This window comes from Heliangelus exortis, chromosome 13 (assembly GCF_036169615.1).
Source record: "Heliangelus exortis chromosome 13, bHelExo1.hap1, whole genome shotgun sequence".
In the NCBI taxonomy this organism is placed as follows: Eukaryota; Metazoa; Chordata; class Aves; order Apodiformes; family Trochilidae; genus Heliangelus; species Heliangelus exortis.
The window spans coordinates 10,324,425-10,349,424 of record NC_092434.1 but is presented as its reverse complement, the minus strand read 5'-3'; the positions used below and the strand labels follow the sequence as shown (position 1 = coordinate 10,349,424).

The window sequence follows — 25,000 nt, the reverse complement described above, 5'->3', positions numbered from 1 at the left end:
CTTCATCCTGTCATTGAGTCTTTTTCCCTGCCCCTGTATCTCCCTGTTGCTGCATCTCTGCTGTGCCTAGGGTGAGAGCAGCCATGGCATGGAATTTCATGAAGCCCTCAGAAAGCAGCTGACAGGGAATAATTATTTAAACACGGCACCTCGTTCCATCAGAAGGGGTATGCTGTTTACAGGGGACCCAAGTCTTGTCCACTTGAGATTAGCAAGGGTTTCATAATTGAGTTTAACTGGAATGGGATGTGGTGCTAAGAGCCTTGTGAAGAAGCCTCTGCAATCTCAGTCTTTGGGGGAAGGTCCCTCGTACAGAACAAGTCCATGCTCAAGCATCTGCTTTCCCTTGCTATGTATTCAATATCCATCTGTAACCTTCAGAAATCCTTCTGGTTCCCACTCATCAAGGGGACGTGAGATTGCTTTCTCCCTTTAATGCCTAATTCATTTCAAGGGATGATCTACATAGTCACGTTTAAGAATGAACAAAAATTGTGCCCATCTACCCCAGTTTTGTCTTAATAGTACTTTTATTTTAGCATCTGCTTTCTGAAGGCCTTTGGTGTTTCTGCTTTGAGGGTAGTTGTATGCTGGGGGAACAGGCTCACTTGCTGAGCTGACCACAGCTACAGGGCAGTGTTACTCCGAGGGGCTTTTCCATGATAAATTGGTCTGTGGGAGTCACAGTGCAATTTTTTAATGCCAGTAAGTGTACTAGACACTGGTAAACTGGTCCAATTTGACCTCCGTGGAACTACTTTAATTTGTTTCCATGCTGCTTGCTGCCTGTACCTTTAAACTATCTGCTTTACATAGTTGGTGTCAAATGTGTTAGAATAATATTAGCTCAGGTAAGTAAAATATCTTTTTATAAGGCTTTAAATCATTTCTGCTACGGTTTACTGTGTAAAGCTACAGATTTTCCCAATTTGTTTGTAAAGTTATGTATCACAGGCCTTAAATCATTTAAGGTTTTAAACCTGAGGGGTTCACTTACAGTCATGAACTGGAAAGCAGATTGCAAGAGACATTGACATGCTGATCAATGACATGAAGCCTCCAAACAAATCAGTACAGGACTTTAAGAGATGAAGCCTTACTGTGTTCTGTCTGTCATCAGAATTTATAAAGCATCTTAGTGAAAGCCCCTTGAGTATCATTCCTAGAATTTTGCAAGTCATGAGCGTGTATGTAAAATCAGAATTTTTTTTTAAACACAAGTAGCCTTGTAATAGCATAGCAAAAATGTAGTCTGCAATGTCTGTGTAGGAGTACTAAGAACCTGTTTAGCAAGATAACATCTTTTCAAAACCTAGCAGCTTATTATCTTCTTTGTTTCTATTTTTTGGCTCTCTTACACTGAGTGAGCTGCAAGTAAACACTAAAAATGGTGTAACTTGAGGCTTTAAGACATTGAGAACAGCAGCAATTCCAAACAAACAAGTTGTCACTGTTTTTAGACACTGTGCAACTGCAAACATTGGATGGGACCTCTGTTTATGTATAGCAGTCCAGGAATTTGCTTGTGTGACCAAATATTTCACTTTTTTGAATTATAAAATGATACAGGCTTCCGTTAATGTGACCTGAATCCTTTCTAGGTGTGACTTCATATTTGGGAACACAAAATCAGATGTAGTGTTGGGGTTTTTTTGATTGTTTGTTTAAGGTTTTTTTGTTTGGTGGTTGTTTCGGTTTTTAACCATTTACAAAAGGTTTTCTCCACGCAACACAGTAAATGCTTGACTTGATTGCCCATTGGTTTGCTTCTCATGTAGCTGGGCATACCCATGGAAAATGGGGTACCAGACTGGAGCAGTGGCTTGTGCTTGCTCACCACCCACTAAGCTCAGTACTGTAAAATATGTAATGAAAAGATAGGCTTTGCCTTTTGGGACTTACAATTCAAATATAAAACCAGAGACAATTGGCATGTAAAAGAAAACTAGGCATGAGGAGGGAGCAAAAAGACATGTGTTCTGTGCGTGAGAAATTGTGGTGATGGCAAACCAGATGTCTACTGCTGAACTGTTGGCAGTTAACTGTAGAAATGTGAGTTATAAAGGAGGGGTTTGAAGTTTTTACTGGGGTAATGCTCCTATGTCAGAGAAGCTGTATGGCAGAATTATCACTTGGAAAATATTTCAAAGTGTGTTGTAAAGACTGGCTCAATCTGCAAGTGAGGGGGAAGGAGTGGGAATGAGGAAATGTGGTAGACCATTGGAATGGAAATAAGTAGCCCGCATTTGGTGTGGTGGAGAAACCAAAGGAGTAACAAGAGGAGGTGGCACGGACAAAATGGGACATTCTGCAATAGCATTTTGCATTGGATGTAACTGGAGAGATCTGGGAGGATACGTAAAAAGTGTTGCAGTGGTATTGCACTAGCAGAGGGCTGTGCTGCTTAGTGGTGAACTCCTGATTTGCAGTTTTATTTAATATTGCTTTTGTCATCAATAGGAGTCCTCAAAGTTGTTTCAAGTCCACAAATGGCATAGCCCAGCAGTGTGGTGCTGACCAATATAAACTAAATACAGTAAAATAGCCAAGCTCTTATTTCCCACAGAAATGAAGGATGCAATTCTGTACCTGCTGACTACTACGGCCTCTTCTGAGGCTCTGCAGAGAAGTTGGTGCTTCTCTGGGAAACCAGTGTTGGTAAGATGAAGCCCTAAGGCTGTGGTGCTTGAACCGGGGTTTTGGAGCCAGAGCTTGCTGTATGAAATAACTTGGTTGATGTAGATGTACACAGTCTATTATTTGGAAGTGACCTTTAATTTCATTTGTTAGACACGCATAGGAATAAACATAGTTAGAATTCTCAGTCATAAATTCTTCAGATTATAGCTTCAGTCAAGTGAACTTTATTTTGCTCTAAGAATGCCCTTTGTTTTTGTTTCTATTTTGCTTACTAATGTAATGGCCCTAAATTCACTACTGACAAATATCTTGGAAGTATTCTGGCTTGGCTTTTACAGCTAGCTCTTATCTCTTTTAAGTAGGGTTTATTAGATGAGATCATCTACAAAGGACTTATTTTTGTTATAAAATGGAATTAAAAAAAGTAAAAATACAATTAGTAGCTGTTCTCTTTTTACTCAGTTTGAAAGATTAGAATATCAATGTCAAAGAGAGTAACTGGGTTTCTGGAGTATGCTATGCAACTTTTGTTTTATCCTGTTTTGTCCTCTTTTGCTGCACTGTCTAGGGGAAAGGATCAGAAGAATTTCATTCTGTTCCTCAGCATTATCTCGAGGAGAGGTTTTTCGTCTCAAAACAATCCAGAACTGAAAGAACTTTTCAGTTCCCAAAATGAAATGACCACCAAACATATATATTATGAAGACTTAAAAAATAAAAGGTGTTAATCCTATTAATATTCTAATTCTCAATACTCTCAGATGCTCTGTAGATTGTCTGCTTGAGGTGAAATTGCAATACTGTAATGTAAATGTCTGATTCAAACACTGAGTTTTGGCATACTGAATTTCTCACAGGTTTTATTTTTACAGTTGCGACCTTCAGTACCTATCCTGTGTGTTTTAAGAATTTCCTCAGCCAGGGAACAGATTCATTGGTTTAAAAGTAACTGGTAAGAATACTTATTTATATTATTCTTACAACATTTTCTTCTGTTTTTGAATCTGAGTATTTAGGTTTGTTTTTCCGTGTTTAAAAAATAAATTTAAATGAGGTAGCTAAATTAGATTTAAAAGTTTGTTCTCACATATTTCTTTAACATCTTCAAAATATTATGTTTTTAGTGAAACTTCTTATTGCAGTTCTCTTAGGGTGTAGTGAGCTACAAATAGATTTTTCAAGAAAAAAACCTGCTTGGTAAAATCATGAGTATTAATCTTACACAGCTGATATGTAGTAATTGTGTTAGAGATGAATCATAATTTATTATTTTATCAACAGACTGCTGATTTTAAAAAAAGCAAAATCCATGACACTCATGATGAAACTCATTTTATCACTTTTTGTTCTTTTTTTTCCCCCCCTAACCTGAATAGAACATCTCATGCACATTATTAAGAATCATATTCTGTTGTATCTTAGCATGAGAAGAAAACCCAGGAAAATCGTGGGTGGAGGAGTGTACTACATTGTATATGTGATTTTCCTTTGAGCTGTTCAATGCAGTTAAAAAAAAAAAAGTTCCTCTAAAGTCTGAGAAATCAGATTGGTGTGAAATCAGAATTGGGATATTTGGCCCTTAGTTTGAAATACAATTCTAGCTTCCTAGGAAATAACCAATCTTTAAGTCTACATTTTACTTGAGTTAATTGATTCTTAAATTAAAATTTCTGATCACTTCTGCTCTCTAATCAAATTCTTGTGTTATTTTTTTATTATAACTTTATTACTGGATTGTCCACTTGTTTTTATATCTTGTGAATCAGTAGAAACTGTGTGATTCTGAGGAATATGCTGATTTATAGCTGCTCTAAGTGAGGGGATATTCAGGCATATTAAAGCTTCAGTACTGCCGATGCATAAGCAGGTATTGAATTACTGATGCTAATGGAATTACTCAAGTGAGTAAAGTTAAGCATAGACATAAGTGTTCAGGATTGATGCCTGTACTTAGGAATTGGTATAATTTAAGATTATGGCTCACAATTTTTAAAACTCACTAATTGTGAGCTACTGGATCTTATTCTAGACAATTGGCTTGAAAACCACTACAGTGACTTGGTTCTAGAATAACACAAAAACTTTATAATTCATAACTTCAGAGATGTTATGTAGATTTTTAATGCTGTGCATAAGGATGTAGTTTGACCAATTAACTTCACTGATCCCTACTAATATCAGGAAACACTTGCCAGAGTAAAGGAGGAGAACAGAACTGGACAATTAGTAATACAAATGGTTTCAATCAAATGGTTAAATAGCTCAGCAAAGATGTGGTTCATTTTGTAATAGCATTTGGAATCCAAATAAAGCCATCTGAGAGATGTGCTGTTTGTTGTTATGTTAATACAGAAGACAGAAAACTCTTAACATATCTTGAATTTCAGGGGGTGTCATGAAGCCATTAAATATTAAAAAAAAAAAAGGAAAAAAAAATCGAACCCCACAAAGTTAAAATACAAATCCAGAAGCTCATACTAATTCTAATTAACAAAGCTTACCTTTTCTTGACCATACCCCTTAGAGGTCATCATATAAGCTATTTAAATTGATAGTAATACTGTGCACCATGAAATTAATTTTACATTGTATACAGCTTTTATTGTGACTTTATCTTGTTTCAAAAGTGCTTACTTTCTGATTTTGTGGATATTACTGACTGGATTACTTTTATTTTGGTTTTTACACAACAGTTATATTAGAAATTTGCTGTTTTATTCTTACCTTCTTAGTAAAAATCCTTTTATCACACAATGGGTAATTTATATCCATTACCAGCCCTTTCAATCCTTTTCAGTGGTGCTGTCAGTGCCTTTGGCACAGTAATGATTAATGTGATCTAATAATAGTGTGCCATTATATTACCTTAGTAAAACATGTACCAACATCCTATTCAGATCTACCAAATTCATAGCTTCCTATAATATTTTTGTTGAAAGACAGGATTACTATTTTTCAAAGCTGATTTTTTTTTTTTCCTTTAACACATTTAATGAAATTCACAATTCTTTGCCATGGTAATCATTGTGCACACATTTGGGCTTGATGGGTGAATTTTATATCATTCTGCATTATTATGATTTGTTAGGCAAATTGTTTGACACGTGAAGAGAGATATGCATTACATTGTTTTGTTTGGTAAAGGGTGAATTTTAAGCACTCAGTACCTTCTGATTATTCTGCAGTGTTTATCATAGGGGAATGTGTAGATTGTAGTATGCAAGAAAAAGCATTTGTGCTAAAATGTCTGGCTATTGTTTTGGGGTTTTTGTTTTTTGTTTTTTTTCATTCTAACCCAGGTACTGCCACATACACAGGAGGCAAGCTCTGTGCTCCTCTGCCTAGCAGTACCAGGTTTAGTTACAGTTGCTTTGCTGTAGCAAATTTTTTTTGGACATTTCCTTGCTGCTTTAACAGTAGAAACATGCGGAATAGTTCTCAGCTGTGAGCAGGAAACCCTGGGATTGTGCAATACCACGTCCGTAGCTTTTACTTCCAGGTACATCCAGTCCAACCAAGTCCATACACATCTGCCCTGCACCTGAGATTCAGCTATTGCCTGACCCCAAACTCGGGTTGTCAGGAAATACCAGTTCACCCTAAATGCAGAGAAACTATCCAGAGGACACGTGTGCTGGGAACAGTAAATAATGGTTCTTCCTAGGGTGCTGGAGCTGTATTTGTGTGACTGCCTCCCAGTTAGGTATCTGATGCACCATTTGCTGCTGCTCTTGCACTGAGCACTGATTCCCCCAGTCCTGTGCAACAGGGGGAACTTAATCACCACGGTCTTTACAGTCTTGGGTTCATCTATATAATTCTGCTCCTAACAGCATAACTGAAGAGTTTGGATAAAACTCCAACTTTGAAAAGCATTTTAAATCTTCATCACCCAAAGATGCCATAACTGCATTCAGGGAGCCACATACTTAACACTGTTGCAGTAAAATTGAAATGGCACAGCATGTCCACATTTTAACTCTACTTTGTGATGTTCTTTTAAATATCTACACTTACTGTTTCATCATATCACAATAAATAATAAATGAGAAAAATATTTTAATCTTGTCAATACTGGAAATGTCTAAAAAAAAAAAAAAAGGCAAGTGTGTGCATGCATTTATGTGGATTTCTTATTTGATTTAGCCTGGGCGATACAGCTGTAACATGATTTGAAATATGCAATCAATGTAAACGAAGAAAAATATTTTGAATGCAGTGTATAAACTGTGTGATTCTTTAGACATATTTTTAGGAAAAGAAAAAAAGATGATGACTGTCATACCATATAACAATAATACTAATACTGGAAATATATGCAGCAGCTTTCTTTTCCACCACGGCAAAAGCAGTCTTAAGCCTTGGTCATTTAAATAAAAGACATTCTCTTCTCTTCCACACAGCTGGTTCTCCACAACATAACTAGAAATGGAGGGGTGGGGAGGAAGGGATAGGCCCCAAAATCTAGGTTTAACATTGTATTCAAAATGTTAAAGAAAGTTCAAAAGGATGCTTCCCTATTTGTTATTGATAATTATGAAAAAGAAGAGCCTTTTATGATAAACTCTCTGAAATCAGTTTACTAATGGACATGTAGTTTGTAAAAGCTTTAAGAGAGCTTTACTGGTCTTGAATTAGAGAAGCCTTAGGTTGCACTCTAAGTCACTGGACTGTCTGTTGTGCAGACTGTGTTGTATCTTACTGCTTTATTACTAGTGGATCCTACAGTTGCTCTAGACAGGAACAACCTGGAATGAAAAATGGTGGCTTTTTTTTTTTTTATGGCTTAGGATGGTTGTCTCTTTACATGCCATTCAAAACAGATTTAATAGACTGCAGAATATACATTTCCATGATCTGAAGCATTTTCAGGGCCTCAAAGGTTGTTTCTTGTGTTGCCCCTTCCAGGGGGGGATTGTTATATGAAGTGCACAAGGCACTGAGTTCCTTAGGGTAGTTTTACATCTTGTTTCTTTGGTAAAGTAGAATTGGAAGTCAGTGAGTTGGCCAACAAAGGATGGTGAAGGATTATTTCACCAGTGCATCTTTCCATCTTCATCCTGGTGGGATAGAGGCTCTTATGTGTCATCTCTGGAAATATGGCTGGTTAGAAGAAGGACAAGATGCATCTGTGTAAGCTGTTAAAGAGCACCATTACAGTTCAGTGCCTTTGTTCAGGTTCCTGTTTGTATGGCTGTACTGTGATGCATGACGTGTGGGTGGGTTAGGAAGTGGCTTCTTTTGTGTGGCTGACAGAATGGCCTCCCACTAAGCAGAGGAAGAAAACCAAAATTTAAAAATCTTGGGCTAATTCTTGGAAGATAGAAAAGCACAAAAAGAAAGTATTTTTGACTTCTAAGGCTAATTTTATCTCTTGTGGGGCCATCAGGTCAATGAGTAGAACTGGTGACCAGTAATTCTTGAGTTATATTACTAGCCACTGAATTACTGTGTGACTTTAGTAATGAAACATAAATGTTCTCTCTGTTCCCCAGTGGGCATAATACCATTTACCTGTCTCAAAAATGCTTTGTAATTTAATTAACACTTGGAGTGCTCTTTGAGATCCTTAGATAAAAGCAGACAAAATGAGTCAATTGTTACAGAAATCCCAATTTATCCCCATTTAAAAAAAATTACGCTTTGTCTTGACTTTTTCAAACCTCAAATAATGTTTGATAGGAGTTTTGGGCTTTGTTCTTACTGGTCCTTTGAGTCACTTATTCTTAGTAATTTGCATAGGCACAGTGTAGGTATTACTTTTTTGTTCAACAGAGTATTTTGGTGGATCATAAATCCTGTGCTGGGGATCTGTTTGTGAGAGGAGGAGAATTTCAGTTGTGATAGAAAAGTTCTGCATTGGTCTTCAACATGTAGTTTTGTTTTGGGGCAAAGATTTCTTAATTTTTCATTCTGCAATGGATGCAATAATTTGGTCTTTGTTTCATCATGTATGTATGAAATCTTGCTGGTAAATTACACATGACACTATTATATTATATTATATTATAATAGCACTATTCAACAGTCATAGTCATGTATTATTGGATAGATCAGTGACCAATGACCAAGCCAAGTATTTTCTTTGTGTAGACAATCCCTATTTAACAAATAGGCACTGGTCTACCTTTGGGCTGATTAAAATGTTAAATTGTATATACACATACAAATTGTATGAATGTATACTTTGTAAGCCAACTGATACCTGCAGTCAAGAATTTGATTTTTTGGATTCTTCTCTGACCTCCAGTAAAGACCTTCATAGAGAAGCAGGAACACACAAACAAGCTGCAACTCCAGCACATCATTTTTTCCCATCTTGTTTTGGAAACAGCCATCTCTCTCTCTCTCTGTAAAATCAGAAAACCCACCTCTTTGCTCCTGGGTATCTAATTCATTCTCACATTTTTTTTTCCTTAGCAGCTCCATGCATTCATGTGGACTTTGCTGCCTACCCCTCAACTTTCTTTTCAGAGACTATGGAAACAGCACACATATACTCAGATACAGCTGGGCTCAAAGTAAGGTTCTTGGCAAAAACATCTATGTTTGCTCATTTCCCCCCTTTAATCTACTTTCCACCACTATCCTATTTTAACTTGTCAAAAGGAGTTTAAACAGTCTTTCAGAAAAGCAGATAATCTCAACAAGCATCTTACAGCTAGCAAAAATGTTGCACACCTGTTTGTACACAGCTTTGATGAGATATCTCAAAGTTATGCTAAGCAAATCTGCCATTGCCTTCTGGTATTAAAAATGTCATTATCTTGAGGTTTTAAGTTGTGCTACTTGTATAATAGCACATAATAGCATCTACAAGGAAGTTTATATTTCTTTTTCTTTCCTTCATCTCCTCCAGCAGTTGTTTAAGAACCCTTTTGGTCTTGCTTTGATAATTTAAATAGTCTGATGCAGTTGTGACTGAAAATGAGGGTTGTCTTTCAGCTTTCATGGAAATCTGGGAAGGCCAGAGTAGCTCAAGTGATCTGCCCTGGCTTTTCAAATAGTTTAAAATAACATATGCTTAATTCAACAGAAACTATCAGTATTTTTTGTGATTCTACAGCTGATTGTCTTTCCCCCACTACAAATTTTACTTTGATTGCATTTCATTTTTTAACATATCTTATCAGAAAAGAATTGGGAGAATGGTGGAGTGGGAAATATCTGGGAAGTTCCTTTTTCTGCACAGCTGGAATGCCAGGTAATGGTGCTGAAGAAGTGCAAGTGAGCAGTAGCAATGTGGGCATTGCACAGGTGTAAAGGGCTGTGTGAGAGTCAGTTGCTTTGAGAACAGATGAAAGTGTGAAAATCTAATGCTCAGTCAAAAAGTGGTCACTCTTCCTCTGGAAGATTACATTTTTACTGAAATCATGGCTGCATAAAAATAGAGCACATCTTCATTCTCTTAATGGTGATCTGAAGTGTGGCTTTGAATGGACATTGTCCTGTGAGCAAAACACTAGAAGAAAATTCTTGTGTTCCTTTTCTTTCCTGTGGGTAACTGTACATTGCATAGCTGACCAAATATGCCAAGACTATGGAAAAAGAGAAAATGGCAAGATGACTATTTCCCAGAAACAGTAAACACACATTGCAGCCTGACTTCTTATTTGAGAATGCAAGATTTTACTTTTTAAATAACTACTGTATTTCAACAATAGGCATCAAGTGGTTGCTATGTGATACACAACAGTGTTTTTCATGAACTTTTGGCTGCTGAATAAGCCCAGCAAGTATGGGTTCTTACCCTTTTAGTTTTCTGGGTCAATTCATTTTGCACAAAGGAGAGAATGATAATTTGAGTTGTAGGCAGAGAATGTTTTCTTCACATGGAAGGAAAGATGAAAGCTGGTTTTATTTGATTTATTTTTAAATTAAAAATTATAATTCTTTATAGAGTTACAAATAATTATCTTATAACTAAAGGCATCCTGTAAGCCTGTTAGAGAGTTTTTCTCTGTGAAATAATTGCTGATTGTCACTGCAAACTAGAAGTGGGGGAAAGAAGGAGAGGAAACATAAATATATAAATATGTGTAGAAATTATTTTTTAATGTGGTTCGATTGCCTCAAAAGTAAAGACATAGGTGAATCTTTTTTGTTTAAATGACATTGGCCGATTACACCATAGACCATAAAAAAGGTGTTTTCTGAACTCCTGTTCTCTAAAAAGCCCTTTCCAGCTTATGGGTCAGAAAGGACAGTATCTATTGGATTTAGTTGGCTTCCTGATGAGACACCACATTGAGGATGCTTTTATGTTCTTATCTCTTCTTCTTCTGTTGTCAGAATCCTGTGGAGCAGGATTTTGGCGAGCTGTAGCTTGGATCTATGGATTTAAAATCTCTGTGAGAGCAGGAACTGGCACCCGGTGGTGCAGGGAAGGACAGGTGTGGTGGCAGAAGAGCAGGCAGATGTCACCAGCTGGTGGGAGCACCACTCAGATGCGTAGGGCTAATGGCAGCTTCTGTGGGAGGAAGAGAAGGACTTCAGAAGCAGAGGTGAAGGAGGGGGCTTGGGATGGAAGAAAAAAGGCATTTGAGTTATGCAAGGGAAGGGAGAGAAATTATCTTTGAATGTACAAACATCTATGAGAATATGTAGCTCTCTCCCATCCTCTCCTGTATCAGACACGTAGGAACTCTTGTTCACTCTCACCCAAAGTCATGCAGAACATCAGCTATGTGGTAAGTTCAGTAAGGCTTTGGAGGGTCAGCAGATGAACATTGATGTGCTGCTTGTGCTCTTAGCATTGTACTGGTTTCCCCTTTTCTAGTCAGCAGGAACTTCACCAGGCTGCCATGACTTTTCAAATATCATGGACAGTGGCTTTCCAACTTCATCCACCAGCTCTTTCAGGAGCTGTGGGTGAATCCCATCAGGTCCCATGGACTTGTTCAAGTTCTTTAGGTGATTTTGAACCTGTTCTTTATATGCAGTGGAGGGATCATCCTTTTCCCAGTCCCTACCTTTGGCTTCTGTAACATGGAGAGTGTGACCAGAGTCACTGAGTACCTCAGCCTTCTCTACATCTTGGATGAGCAGCTCTCCTGTTTCCTTCTGGAGTGGCCCCACATTTTCCCTGGTCTTCCTCTTATCATTGCAGTACCTATAGGAACTTTCGTGGGTGCCGTTAACCCCCCTTGTCAGATCTACTTCTCTCCATGCTTTTGCTTTCCTAACGTGATCTCTTGCTTCTCTGACTACTTCTCTGTACTTATCCCAGGTGACCATGTCCTGACAGTCCTTAGAAAACTCTATGCTTCTCTCCCTCTTTTCTTAATTGTCCTGCCTCTTTTAGTTAATTCCAAATCCAGTTTTGAGGGATGTGTCTTTTCTCTTTGGTATCACACTGCAAAATCTCCCCCCCCCTTCTCTTCCTCCCTTATGATGATAATAGTGATTGCTTATTCAGAGAGAAAAATTCTTCCATGGATCACTTTTTTTTTTTTTTTTTTCCCTTAGATGTTCCATGTAAAGCATTTATCATTGGGATAATTTTCCCTCTCAAAGTCACCCCAGATACAAAGCTGTCTTCAGGGCTATTTCTTCTAGTTCACTGGACAGCTGTTCTGCCTGAAAAGAAAGAAAAGATCATATATCAATCAAAGACTTCAGGAGAATCTTTATGTTCTTTAACTGACAGGAAAATCCTAACTGCGAGTTCTTGATCTTCTGACTTCTGCCTTTTTCAATTTGGAGATCTGCATTGATATATTTTGCAAGAATATCTGTTGGGTTTATTTTTTTTAATGTTTCTTTTGTGTGTCGTCTTGATGCTCAGAGGGTGTTACAAACTCATCTTCACTGGTGACAGCCACATCATAAGCGAACAGTTTTCTTACCCCTGTGACTTGATTGATCCTCTTCTGAATGTCACTTTGGGAAGAAATTAGTGCTACTTAGCAGAAGCAAGGTTCTCATCCTTGCTCTGCTGGTGCTTAGCTAGTGATTTCCAGTGGAAAAAGACTGAAGTGCTTATGGACATTCCCAAACTGCAGCCTTCTTAACTGGTACAGATTGGTATTTACTCATCATTCTGCATTTCTGTAACTGCATTGCACTTAAGTAACTAACAGGTAATAAATTCCATTTTTGTTAATTAATTTATTACTAATTATGCATTTACCCTAGTGTGTGATGCTAAATTAAAGAAGAATCAAAGTAAATTAAATATTCCTTGCCTTGAAAAAAATATTTAGAATATTTTATTCAGTTTACTAAATGATGTGTATGTACAGTAACAGAATTGAGCTTAGTATATGCCCTTTCATCTGTAAGTGTGGGGTGAAACACATAAGTGAACTTGTATGTGCTGCCATTTTAGCCTGGCAGTGGTTACCCTCCAGAACAGAAACTCCATCCCTGACAGAGGGTTTTCTGGCCCCCGTTATGGGGTGTGGTGAGTGCTGGAGCATGTTTGCACTGTGCAGGCAGACTGGAACCAAGCTGCAGGATGACTTGGAGACACAGTAGACCAAGAGAGCTATTAAGCTGACTTGGACATTTTTGCACAAGAAAAATGTTACGTGTTCATATTTAATTAAGTATTTAATGGTATCTTCAGGTCCTGGTCTATACTACCTGAGGCTCAGCAATATACAGATGCAATATTTTGATGTGTTTTGCTGAGACTCTGTTCTCTAAGCTCTCAGGCCTTGACTTTGGTAAGGCTTTGCAAGGGCTGCCTGGCCTGGATTACTTTATAAAGCAAAATTAAGGCATGATGTAGGTAATTATGCAGTGAAGAGGCATGAGAAAGGAAAGATGTGCCATTTACTTCATACTTGCAGTAAATTATTGTATTTATATATACTTAAAGTTGTCCTGATCCAAAAATTTGTGAAGTAAATTAATTTATTGAGTTTTAGTAGCTCTTGGATCATATTGCTTGCCATATTGGATGAGAATATTGGGCTACCAAGTGTCATTGATCATCACCAGGACCAGAAGATACAGAGTTAGAGGCAAGAAACCTGTGAGACGGGTCATTGTAGAATGAGCTCTCCCTAAGGGTTTTATAAGCAGGACACATGGACACTGTGCACAACAGGATAATTCCAAACACAGGGAAAACAGTGGGGATGATTTCATTTCTTCTGCTTTGAAAGAAAAAAAGATCACACTTATTTAATCAATAGGCTCCAGGGTTTGATGTATGGATGAAAACTTAGAATCAGTGGAATAATTTTTCTGGTTAAGTACTTCTCATCAGAATCTTGTTTGACCCGTGAGCTGCTTCATTTTTTAAATGTAGATGTCTCCATTATAGAACTTCTAAAGATTGTTGCAGTGCCAGCATGGGGAATATATGTGTGTGTTTTAATATGGATGCTGCTTGTAGGAAAGGAGATAAACCTTTTTCTTTGTACACAGACACATGCATGATTTATCAAACATATTATATTACTCTCTGTCTTTTACAGTAAAACATACACTGGATGTGAATTACTCTATCTTTGTAGGATTAGAAATTCTGATGTTCTGTCTTGTATTCAAGAAGAGGATTACTCTGCAGATAACGTACAGATAATTCACTTTTAGTAAGACATTGCAGCTTAAGGACAGAAGAATCAACTTTCTTGAGGTAAAAAGAATAGGAACTGGTATGGAACAGTAAAGTGTTAGTTGACCACTCACAGGAATTTAAAGATTAACTCAGAAATACATAATTGTATATTTATTGAAAAGTCATTTTTTCAGTCATCCTAAAATGATCTTCTGATTTTAAAAGTGGTAAAATCTGTTGTAAATAATGAGTACCTTGAAATTCACTAATTTTCTTGCATGTATGATTGGCAGCATTAAATGCCAACAGCTCATTTAAATATGAAACATCTGTACATTATTATTTAGGGATTTTTCATCTGTTGATTTTAGAAATGAGGATTTTATGAGTCCTTGCATGCATAGTCGTGTACCACTTATAAACAAAAACAGTCAGTAATGAAATAGTCCTGAAATATAGTGTATATGTTTTTCTGATTAGGGTTGGAAATGCACAGCATATGAGGAAGTACAGTAAGCATTGGATTTGATTTTAGGTGTGGCAGCAGCAATTATGATTTCATAACAAGTGGGACTAACATGACAGTTCAAAAGCACAGTGAGAAGATTGTTTTTTTTTATACACAGCAATGTAAATTCTTAAAATAACAATGTAATTTTTACATTTCTCACTGGATATCAGGATAATCCAATTTAGAACAATTTATTCTCAACAGGTATGGTAAAAATAGATATATCATTCTGGAGCATGGTATAACAGATTAATTTTTGAGTGAGTTATGAAGGTATACAATGCAAGACCTAGGATAAACATCATATTCCTTAATTAATCCATTGCACTATGGCACATATGTGCCACTTTTATTACCCTAAAATGAAAAATATAAAAAAAAAACCCCACAAACAAACAAAAAGCCTGCCTTTTCTTCTGTATTGGAAACTCTTTCTTCTAAAATCATAAAAATGTAGAATCTATTGCACCAAACACTATTAATGAGTTAGACATCTAAATTCCTTGAAGACTTGTATGATAAAGAGCCATCATCTCCTGTAATCACATTCAAATACATTCTTTAGCTCAAATGTTTTAAAGCTTTTGGATGCAGTTCCTACATTTTTAAATGAATCCAGACCACTTAATTCCAGCTAGAGAATGCAGGTGAATCTGTGGTTGAGCAACAATGAAGCAGCAGTAGGGGAAAAAGGATGAAGAAAAGGATTTCTATCCCTTTACTCAAAATGCAGTATTAGAGATTCATACAGTTTCTGAGGCCCCCCCCACAATGAATCTTTTTCACTCATCAGTCTTACTATAAGGTCTCCCTTCTGCCACATGATAGATGTCCAGCAAATGTGGTGTATTTGCTTAAAGAATAAGAAAAGTGTAATTTCTAGAGGAAATTTGGATGGCAAAATGTCCATTTCTGTTTGATTCCATTAGACTCAGTATAGGAAGTTGTTCCCTTTGACTCTGAGCGTGGGTGAGTGTCATGTTTTAATGGCAGTTTTATTTACAGATGGAGTTGAATATTAGTCTTGTAATTATAAATATTTTGCATTTACAGTAGAGGATCTGCAAGAGCTTTCGTCATCCACTGACTAAAGAATTAAATCTTGCCACGCTCCGGCCAGCTCGGTAAGTTGTGTTGGCACAATGGGGCAGAGCACTGCACTTTGGGAACGTGGGGGGATTTTCTTAACACTTGTCAATGCCAGAGCTGTCCATGACATGCTCCAGATCTCCCTTGCTTTCTGGTTTATGACTTCTCCTTAACACAATGTATCTATTTGATTATCTAATGAGGGAACTGTTTTTCCCAAATTGTGGCATTTCGTCTTTTTTTTTTTTTTTTTTTTTTTTTTTATGTGCTAGAGCTGGGTGCTGAAAAAATTGTTTGCAGCTTCCCTACTAAACTCTATCAGACTTTCTTAATATCAAACCTGTAAGTTCAGGAATCTCTGTTTTGTGTGCCCAAGAGCAAATGATATGTAAGGCATCTATGTAAATACATTTTAATGTGACTGTACAATGTTAGGCTATCTGTCACTATCTGTCATTTCCAAAATCTGATTCTAATAGAATTTAGTGTTTCTCATTTTACATTGGAATAAGAATAGACATAAGACAATATAAACCTAAACACTATTAATGAAAAAATCAAATTAAACATTATTGTGCACTAAAGACATTGTTTAATATAAATTACCACAATACAAAGAAATATGTTACTTCTGCTGCTCCAGCAGTAGAAGAATGTCACTGTTTTTCTCCATATGTCTGTGTCACCAGGTTGTTATTTCTTTTGTTTAGTCATATGATAGAACGTGTTGAGACATATTATCCTCAACTTGTGTAACAGCCTACAAATACTGATTGCAGTTTGAGCTTGTTATGGAAAACTATTGCCTTGTGGATTGAGAAAATGACCAACAGCGGACTATAATCTATGAAGCTGAGAGTAAAATTGCCAACTAGAGGTCATTTTTCAAACCAAGGGGCAATAGTTTTCTACTATAAACTGAATATTACAGTGAGTATATGTTTTATTAAACCATTTCAGAAACTTGGGAGCAGTTTCATTTAAACTTCTTGCTTGATGTGGCTCGGAGAACAGGCCCAGGGCAGCTCACAAAAGGCCTGGTGTAGTCTCTATAATAAATACTCTGTATACTCAGTAATTATGAAGGCTTTAAGGCCTTAATGGTGAATGACCATGTGCTGCCAGAATTCTGCATCCTTAGCAGCACTTGAAGTCATTAAGATTTGTGTCTAAAAAATCAGTGCAGGCCCTAGTTTCTCACTATGCTACTATGAGAAATTAGGGCCAAACTATATAGAAAAGGCAATTATGACTATTACCATCTAGATTAAAAGAAAAACACCTTTTTCCTTCTTCATACTCTTTCACTGTTTTACTTTCTGAAGTATGTAGAGAATGTATCTCTACACTCATATGGGGGTGATTCCCTAGTGCCTTAGCCACTAAGAGGATTTCCATTCTGGAGTAGTAGAAATAAGAATAACAGGCATGGGCAAGGTGAAGCCTTTATCCTTCCTTCTTTAAACACACCTTGCACATTCATAAAGAGTTTTGCCATCCTGTACCAAGGAACAGAGGTGTTTTCTGCAGCCATTGATCTATCTAAGTGACTTTTACTAAGTCAGTAGATTGTCAGTGCAAAACCCTTCGTAGACTTCATGTTTTCAAGAGTCATAGGGAGTTCTGGCCTCCCTTCCAAACAGGGTGGTGTGGGCAGGTGGGAGTCAAGTAAAATGGCTTTTCCTTGAGTTATCCCTGATGGAGGTGTCTTATTTGGAGCTTGTGGGATGACTTAGCTTCTTCTGCAAGCTTCAGTGTCAAATTGTTGTCTACCTTGCAGGATTTCTAGTTTTCAGTTTTTCAGTGAAGCTGACAGAATGATCTTTGTTTCGTGGCATAAGCATGTCACAGTTCAATGCTACTGTTGTCAATAATAAACGTATTTAAGTTACTGTATGCCGAAGTTGCAAGTTCACTTGTCACAACTATGCATGTAAATTGTGCATTCACATAACCATAATTAGAAATTTCTGTCTGAACTTGCTAAATTAATGCATAGTTATAGCTGTAATGTGGGCAAATCAGGTGCAAACTTTGTTTTTGCACTTGAGTTTTTAAAAACCAGACCTTATATCTGTATGTGTCTCTATATTATACAGACACAGACGTAGGTTTCTAATAGTCATAATTTTAAAGGCCTACATAAAACTTCACCACTTCAGTAAGGGTGATGGATTAGTATAAAAAAAACTGGAGCAGTAAAAGCCCTGTTATACATTCAGTCCATCTTCTTGACATTACAGGATTATTCTCTACAGGGTATTTGTTAATACTCGACCATAGCAGGTTTAAATGTCCCAAGCACTGAAGCCCCCACTGAAGTTTCACAAATGAAGGATGTTTTGTTGACACCTTAATCTTTAAGTGACCAGTTTACCAAGTTATGTTGATCATAACTGTAGGAGTCTGTCCTGTGTGTATCTTTTTGGTGCCTCCACACTTCTAAGTATTTGCAGAAAGTCATAAATTACTTTGGTATTGACCATGCCCTTTTCTTTCTTCCCCTACCTAACACTGTCACTGGGCAGCCTGTGGGGCTTTTTCCTCTCCTTTTTCCTCCTCTTCCAAGCTCTCTTGTAGCTCAAAAGAGTCAGGGAAATGATGAGGATACTCCTAATGTAGTGTTGCATATATTGTGTAGTATATGCACACTCTCTCTATATGATTATGTATCTAGGCTGTGTTCATGTCTAGAAGGATGTTTTTTAGTGGTCTGTCTGATTGTACTGGGCACTGCAGAAACATACCATTAATCTTTATTTTTAGCAATGCTTAGTTTGAAGCTGAGGGTATAGAAATACCGGGTTATTAGTTTCTAGAACACTTTTATTATGCACTTTCTATTTTGACTGACAACCATTAGTATTTTAAGATGACAGAACTAAAACTTATACTGCCAGATAGCATCAAATATAATATATGCTAAGTAAACAGAAGCATGTGAGCAGGGTAATATTTATTGTATAGTTACATAGTAATGTGGTAAGAGACTAGAGAGAGAGTTATGCTTCAAGAAAGATAGTTGATATTTTATGCTCTTTAGAAATACAAACATAGAATTGAACTTTGCACCCTGTTTCCTCAGGATAGCGTGCAGGTTTATCATCTGTCCTGGCTGGGTTTGTCTCAAAAGCTTCCATTCTTAATCTTCTTTCTTTCTCTCAAATTGCCTGTGTAGGAGAAGATTCCCTCTGAGACAAATTTTATCTCTTCTGCTTTACCATTTGAGGGTTTGCCTTGCAGCTTCAAGTGAAATTTGTATTGAGCCCTTCACATCCAGTCTTTTTCCCAGAGAGCTTGGCTGTCCGAGCAGATGAAAGTCTGGAGGGGCAAGAGGCACAATAAGGAGACTTGTTAAGCAAGTCTGGTTGCAGTTTCTCATTTGGCAAAACAAAATAATAATAATAATAATAATCTTAAGTAAGTAATAGTTTTGTCTCCATAGCAAAAAGAATAGTTCCTATGAAGGATGTGAAAATTTCCATTTATTTCAGGTGAATATTTAAGACAATTAGAGACAGGGCAAGAATTATATAGCTTTTAAGCACTAACAGCTAAAGAGACTGCTGTTTTCATGACATAGTTTACCCATCTAAAATGACTTATGAAATTTAAATTAAAAGAAAGGAATTGGAATTTTCAGAATATGGCTCAGGAGGTTGTGTTTAGGTCTGCGTGCATTGACTGCCATGCTGGAGCCAGGCCTGGTGTTAGAGGGGGACAGCAGGAATGTGCATCTTCTAAAAATATATGTAGTGTATATGTGCTGAGTTAATGAAGATTTGAATCCTTGTACTGTGTGAGCAAGTAAATTGAAAGATAAAGTTGGCATTAATCAAAAAGTAGAAAGACTTTGGGTTCTTTTTTTGTGAAAACCAACCAACAACAACAAAAAAACCCAAACCCCAACCCAAAACTAAAACCTAAAAATAGTAATAATAAAAAATATTTTCAGCTTAGTCTTTTCAGCATAAAAGTACTCCACTTTATGTAGCAGAAAGCTTGTAGCAGAATATATTAGGTGGAAGTGCCTGGCTTAGCTTGGGTACTGAAAATAAAGCTGTGTTAATCTGGTATTCTGCTTGGGCTGATTTTTCCCATTTTAGACCTAGCTTGACTATTTTAATGGAATACCATGCATACCTATCTTTAGTGCAAGAAATTCTAACAGACAACTCTTCAAATCATTCTCAATTCAGGATTTTTAAACACAGGATGAAGAATGCCTGCTCCTGTCCTTTGCACAGCACACAAGTAGCTGTAAAATCACAAGTAGGTATCATTAGACAGTTGGGTTTTGGGAAACTCAGTTAACTGGAGGATTATCAGTGGGATTGATACATTCACCATTATTTACTTTCTTGGGTAGATTGATTTTTCCAGTTGTTGAGACAAAGAAGTATCCCATATGTGGAGTGTTTTCCTTTTCCCTTGGGCATGCCCTTACATCCAGTGCCTGACTTGTAATGGACCTGGTAGGCAGCACTTTCAAACTGTTGCAGTTTTTAGCTGCAATTAGAATGTCTTTAAACACAAAAGTAGATGAAAAAAATACCTGATCACATAGCATTTATTATGAACTATCTGTTCAAGTTCAGCATTCATTCCTTAAATGTAGTAGCTCATACTTTATTGTTGAAAAATTCTCTTTTGGACTCTAACCTCTTCTCTCAAGTGTAAGTGGTTGACTGCTGCAGCATTTATCCCATGCACCTTTTGTATTTGCTTCAGCTTTTCATTCCTTGAAAGTGGTTTTCCTATTGACTTGTGCTTGGCATCAGACTGATGCCATTAAAAAAATACCAGTCTTTAAATGCTTATTATGAATCTTGATTGGTGAGAGCACTGAAGGTGCTTGTGGAAGTACAACTGCTATTTGTGAATAGCAGTTCTTGTCGATCAAGATGATCTGCTATTGTGTGTGACACACTTGTAAACTGTTACCAGTCCTCTCACCAATTTATGTCTATTCCCTTCTTGTCCATCTGGATGCTCATAGTTCATCTCTTTTGGGCATTAATATTCATGTTTTGGGATGATACATCTAATGATTGGTCTCACTTTGAGGAACCATTGCCACGTTATGATGGAATAAAGGATCATGATGTTTTTAGGTAATTAAGCCAATTGGCCTGAGAGGAGAAAAAACTTTATCTGGCAGGAAAGAAAATGGAGGGGAAAAGCAGTGGTGCATTACTGCTACTGAAAAAGAAGGCTCTACCCACTAGAGTACAAATGAAGAAATATGCCACCTGCATCACTTTTGTAGTTGGACTGAGAGTGGTTATATAGGGGTTTGAATTATCTTACTTACCCTTCATGTAACCTCTCTAGATTTTGCAGCCACAGTTCCTGTAAACTTCTCTAGTCCAGCAGACTGCCCATTGCAGATTGTGATGCTTTGTTCTGAGGTTCAGGGAGAATTGTGTCAGAGCTGTTACTCAAAAGGACCTCAAGTACAGTCTTAGGTCATCAGGGTCAAGATTTCAATACCATTACTGTTTCCATTTGAGCATTTTCTTTGTCTCCTGTAACTTCTCAAATACTTAAGGATGGCATTGATACTCAATGGGAGCTATGAATGCATCAGAGATCAGATGGAGAATATGTATATAATGTATATAATGTATCTGTGCATTGTGTGTGGCAGCCAGGGACAATAATGGTGTAATGCTTTAACAGATCCTGTACCTTTACTATACAGTCAAGTGGAAAAAAGGGGATTTTTGGTTTTGTTTTCTTTTTGTTTGGTGTTTTCTTTTGGGTTTTTTGTTTTGGTTTTTTTTGTCTTGGGTGTTTCTGCCTTTGACTAATACAAATATTTTGGAATCTAAACATATCTCCACAATACTGTTGTGTCTTTGTTCTGGATTTCTTTCATCTTTACTTATCAGCACAGTATATGAGCCATTTTATCCTACAGTGTGATCATCATCCTAGTGTGTATTTGCTCATTAATGTCAGTTCAAGATCTAAAGAAATAAGAAGTAGGAGTGAAATTATTATTTTTTTCCTGGTACTAATTTTTTTTTTTTATACTAATAATGATGGAAATAGGAATACTACAGTGCTGTGGCTTTTTTTTTGGGGGGGGGGGGGCGAAGGGGAGGGAAGAGGAAGAGGAAGTAGTATACACATTTTCCCACAAGTGCCTTATTGCTTCCAGTCTTGGGCTAGCTTAAATATTAGTACTCAGACATGACCTTAAATCAAAAAACAAAAAATTAACCAAATCTCTCTTTGTAGTGGGGAATAATTGTTTTGGTATTTTTTGAAATAATTTAAATATTCTAATGAAATATTACTTAAAACAAAACGTATATGACTTCCACATGCTAAACAGATTTCTTTTTTTTTTTAAATTAACTCCTTTTTTCCCATTACCATGGAAGTATTGTCTTTTTTAAAGAAACGACAAAACAAAACAAAAAATAAACGAAACAAACAAAACCCAACAACAAAAATAAACAAAAAAAATCCAAAAGCACAACATAGAAGACAAAACTAAACCAACTTTCCTAGTTTTCAACTAAACCTGAACTTTTCCTCGAAGGGTGCAGACATGAAGGGGAGAGGTATGTGAGAATGGTCTGGGAGACCACAATTTATGCCTTAGGGCTTGTCTTTTGTCCAACTTAAGGTGCTGAAAATTCTCAGAGCTGGATCCCACTCCTCTCCACTAAACAGGAGCAGAATTGTACTGATCCTGGTCATATGCAGAAAAAAACGTCCAAGGAGCAGCCCAGGGTGAGTGATGTGGGGATCATGAGGACACGAGTGAGGCCAACTGGTGACAGGTCCCTTGGGGAGTTAGGAGGCACTGATCCTTCTGCTGAGAACGAGGGTCAGAGGAGGTTTCCAAGTTGGGAAAAACTCTGAAGCACACGGGGAGCTCTTTTTTCCCTTCCTCCAGCCATTTGCATTGCTTATTTTTATTCCTTTTGTGGGGACACATCACCACCCACAAACTCACAAAAAGAATAGCTAAGAATGTTTTGTCTTTCAAAATATTATTTTGATTGACACAATTGGTAGCATACATTATATATTTTCTGAAGTTTTCAGGGGAAACTATGCAAATGTTTTGATGGAGCTGAAATGCCTACTTTGCATTTGCTGTTTTCAGATCGTTACACTATATTGCAGTGCAGCATATTAAAACATAAATGACAAACTTTAAGGATGGTGTTTTGACTTTTCCATGGCAAACGTTTCCATATTGCGATGTCAGCTTTGGCCTGTTTTGATTCAGAACCAAATTTTCTGCTGCAAGTTGCTTTTTTTTAAAAAAGATCTGCCCATGGTAATGAGTTCAGCAGCTTTGGCTGTCTCAGTTCTTCCTAAGGATTCACTGTTTGTGCCTCTACTTGTTGCTTTATTATTTTTAGGAGCTGTCAGTTTTCAGTGCTCTTCGGACACTTTCCTCAATAGCAAGAGGCACAGAGGTCTTGTTTCTTTTTTCTGCATTCAGAATATGAGACACAAAGAAGCCCACAGTCTAGTTGCTGAGCTAGGTTTATTGCAGTAAATTGACATTATAGGACACGTTTCTTCCCAACATGTTGAAGCTTTTAGCAAAGTCTTTTCTCTTTTCTGAAAACTGGCACAGTTTGACTTCTGTTTACGAAGAAGTCCCAGTCCTGCAACACTGATTTGTGTTTTCCTAACCCTATTCTAGTGTGCTTTCAATAATGTAGCAATCCCCTGTGAAACCTTGCAGCTTTATTTACAACATTAGGTTGATTTTTTTTTTTTTTTTAACTGCAAGCTGTACCTCTCAGTAACTGAAAAACCATGTTTAAGTCAACTTTAGCAATAGGCAGTGCTTTAATTTGTGTAAAACTTGTGACAGAAAAGCTCTCAAAAAGTACAAGAAAAGGAGATCTAAGGCAAGGCTTTTATTTTTTGTACTATCCTGTTTATGTGTACATTTTCAGTTTAGTTTAAAACATTAAAATGTGTTAGGACTTGTTGGATTTCTCAGCCCTGTGGATCAAAGGTCTTCTTTATTGACAGGCAATGTCAATGCAAACTTCCCCAGATTAGCCAAATACTTTATTTCAATGAACTGACCTTCCAAACTTGACACTAATGCTAAGAATATCAATTTAGTTACCAATTAAGGTAGTACTGACTTTTAATGACTATTTGTATCTTTTTTTTTTTTTAATGCTTGGAAGTTGTACGAGACAAACTTTTTGCAGAAATATTCTGTGCAATGCAGTCTATCTCCCTGGAAATAAAACTACCATTTCTCCCCCTGTGGGAATGATTATAGTGTTTTTAATTCTGTTTGGTTTGTTTTTGTTTTGTTTTTCAAGATTGTTGACATCTGCTTAACTTAGATTAAAATAATCTTAACTGAAATAAATAATTTTTCTGAGCAATTCAAATCTGTGTCACTCCTAGAGAAAGTCCCTAATGCTCTTTTGTACCACCAAACACCCTGTGCTTGTAGGGCTTGTTGGACCCACTGGGATCACCCAGTGGCTCTTCAGTTAGACACACAGCACAGGCTGCTGGGCTGTGTAGACACCTGGGCAGGTGCCAAGGCCAAGGTGGGCATCCAGGAAAGAGATAGACTGCTCTGATGTGGCCCAGGGATGCTGCTGGGTTGGTAGGGTGGGAACTGCTTTCCTGACTGAGCCTGGCTTGAGTGGCATCCAGTGTAAAAACTAAGATGGTGGTTTTGGAGCATCTTGTGGAGATGGATGGAAAATGGAGGGAGGAACCCGCCTTGGAACTGGAAAGAGAAGTGAATACCAGGGAGGGGAGTCACAGACAAGGGTTGTCAGCCTCTTACAGTTAGTGCACAGGGAGAAGGAAAGAAATTAATGCCTCTTCTTCCCCTGTTCTCCTGAAATCATCTCTTTCAAACAAATGTTTGTGTTTTCAAGGGGAAAAAAGATTTTGCCAGTGTTAGGCATTTGACCAGCATTTACATTTAAGTAAAGATGTTAAAGTTCGAGGAGAGGGAATGGAAATCATGTTAATAAATAAGAGAAAGGTTCTGGAAAGAAAGGCAAAAATCAGGCTAAGAGCTGTGGGAGTGCAGGGGGTACAACCCAGCATCTCCAAAGAACACACATCTGGGAGTGTCTGTAGTTCTAGTCTGGCTTTAAAAACAATAAAATGCAATAGATGTTTTAGCTGTGGTGTTTGGAAGGGTGGAGAAAAAGACTGACTGAAAGACATATCAGTTATCTAACTGTTATCAAGTGGCTAAATGTCTGGTCTCTTCCCATGTA

General features: G+C 37.2%; 2 protein-coding genes across 4 annotated transcripts in view; both read left to right on the top strand.

Moving 5' to 3' along the window:
* ZNF536 (zinc finger protein 536) overlaps positions 1–25,000 on the top strand; it is a 338,017-nt gene that overhangs the window by 50,763 nt on the left and 262,254 nt on the right. For 2 of the 3 annotated variants that reach the window (XM_071756805.1, XM_071756804.1), the window contains exons 2-3: positions 3,513–3,592; positions 15,717–15,787. The gene's annotated coding sequence lies outside the window, so the exon portion shown is untranslated. The remainder of the gene's footprint in view (positions 1–3,512; positions 3,593–15,716; positions 15,788–25,000) is intronic. The other variant, XM_071756806.1, reaches the window with a different exon arrangement.
* Positions 1–25,000, top strand: part of POP4 (POP4 homolog, ribonuclease P/MRP subunit) — a 377,629-nt gene that overhangs the window by 343,712 nt on the left and 8,917 nt on the right. The window lies entirely within an intron of this gene.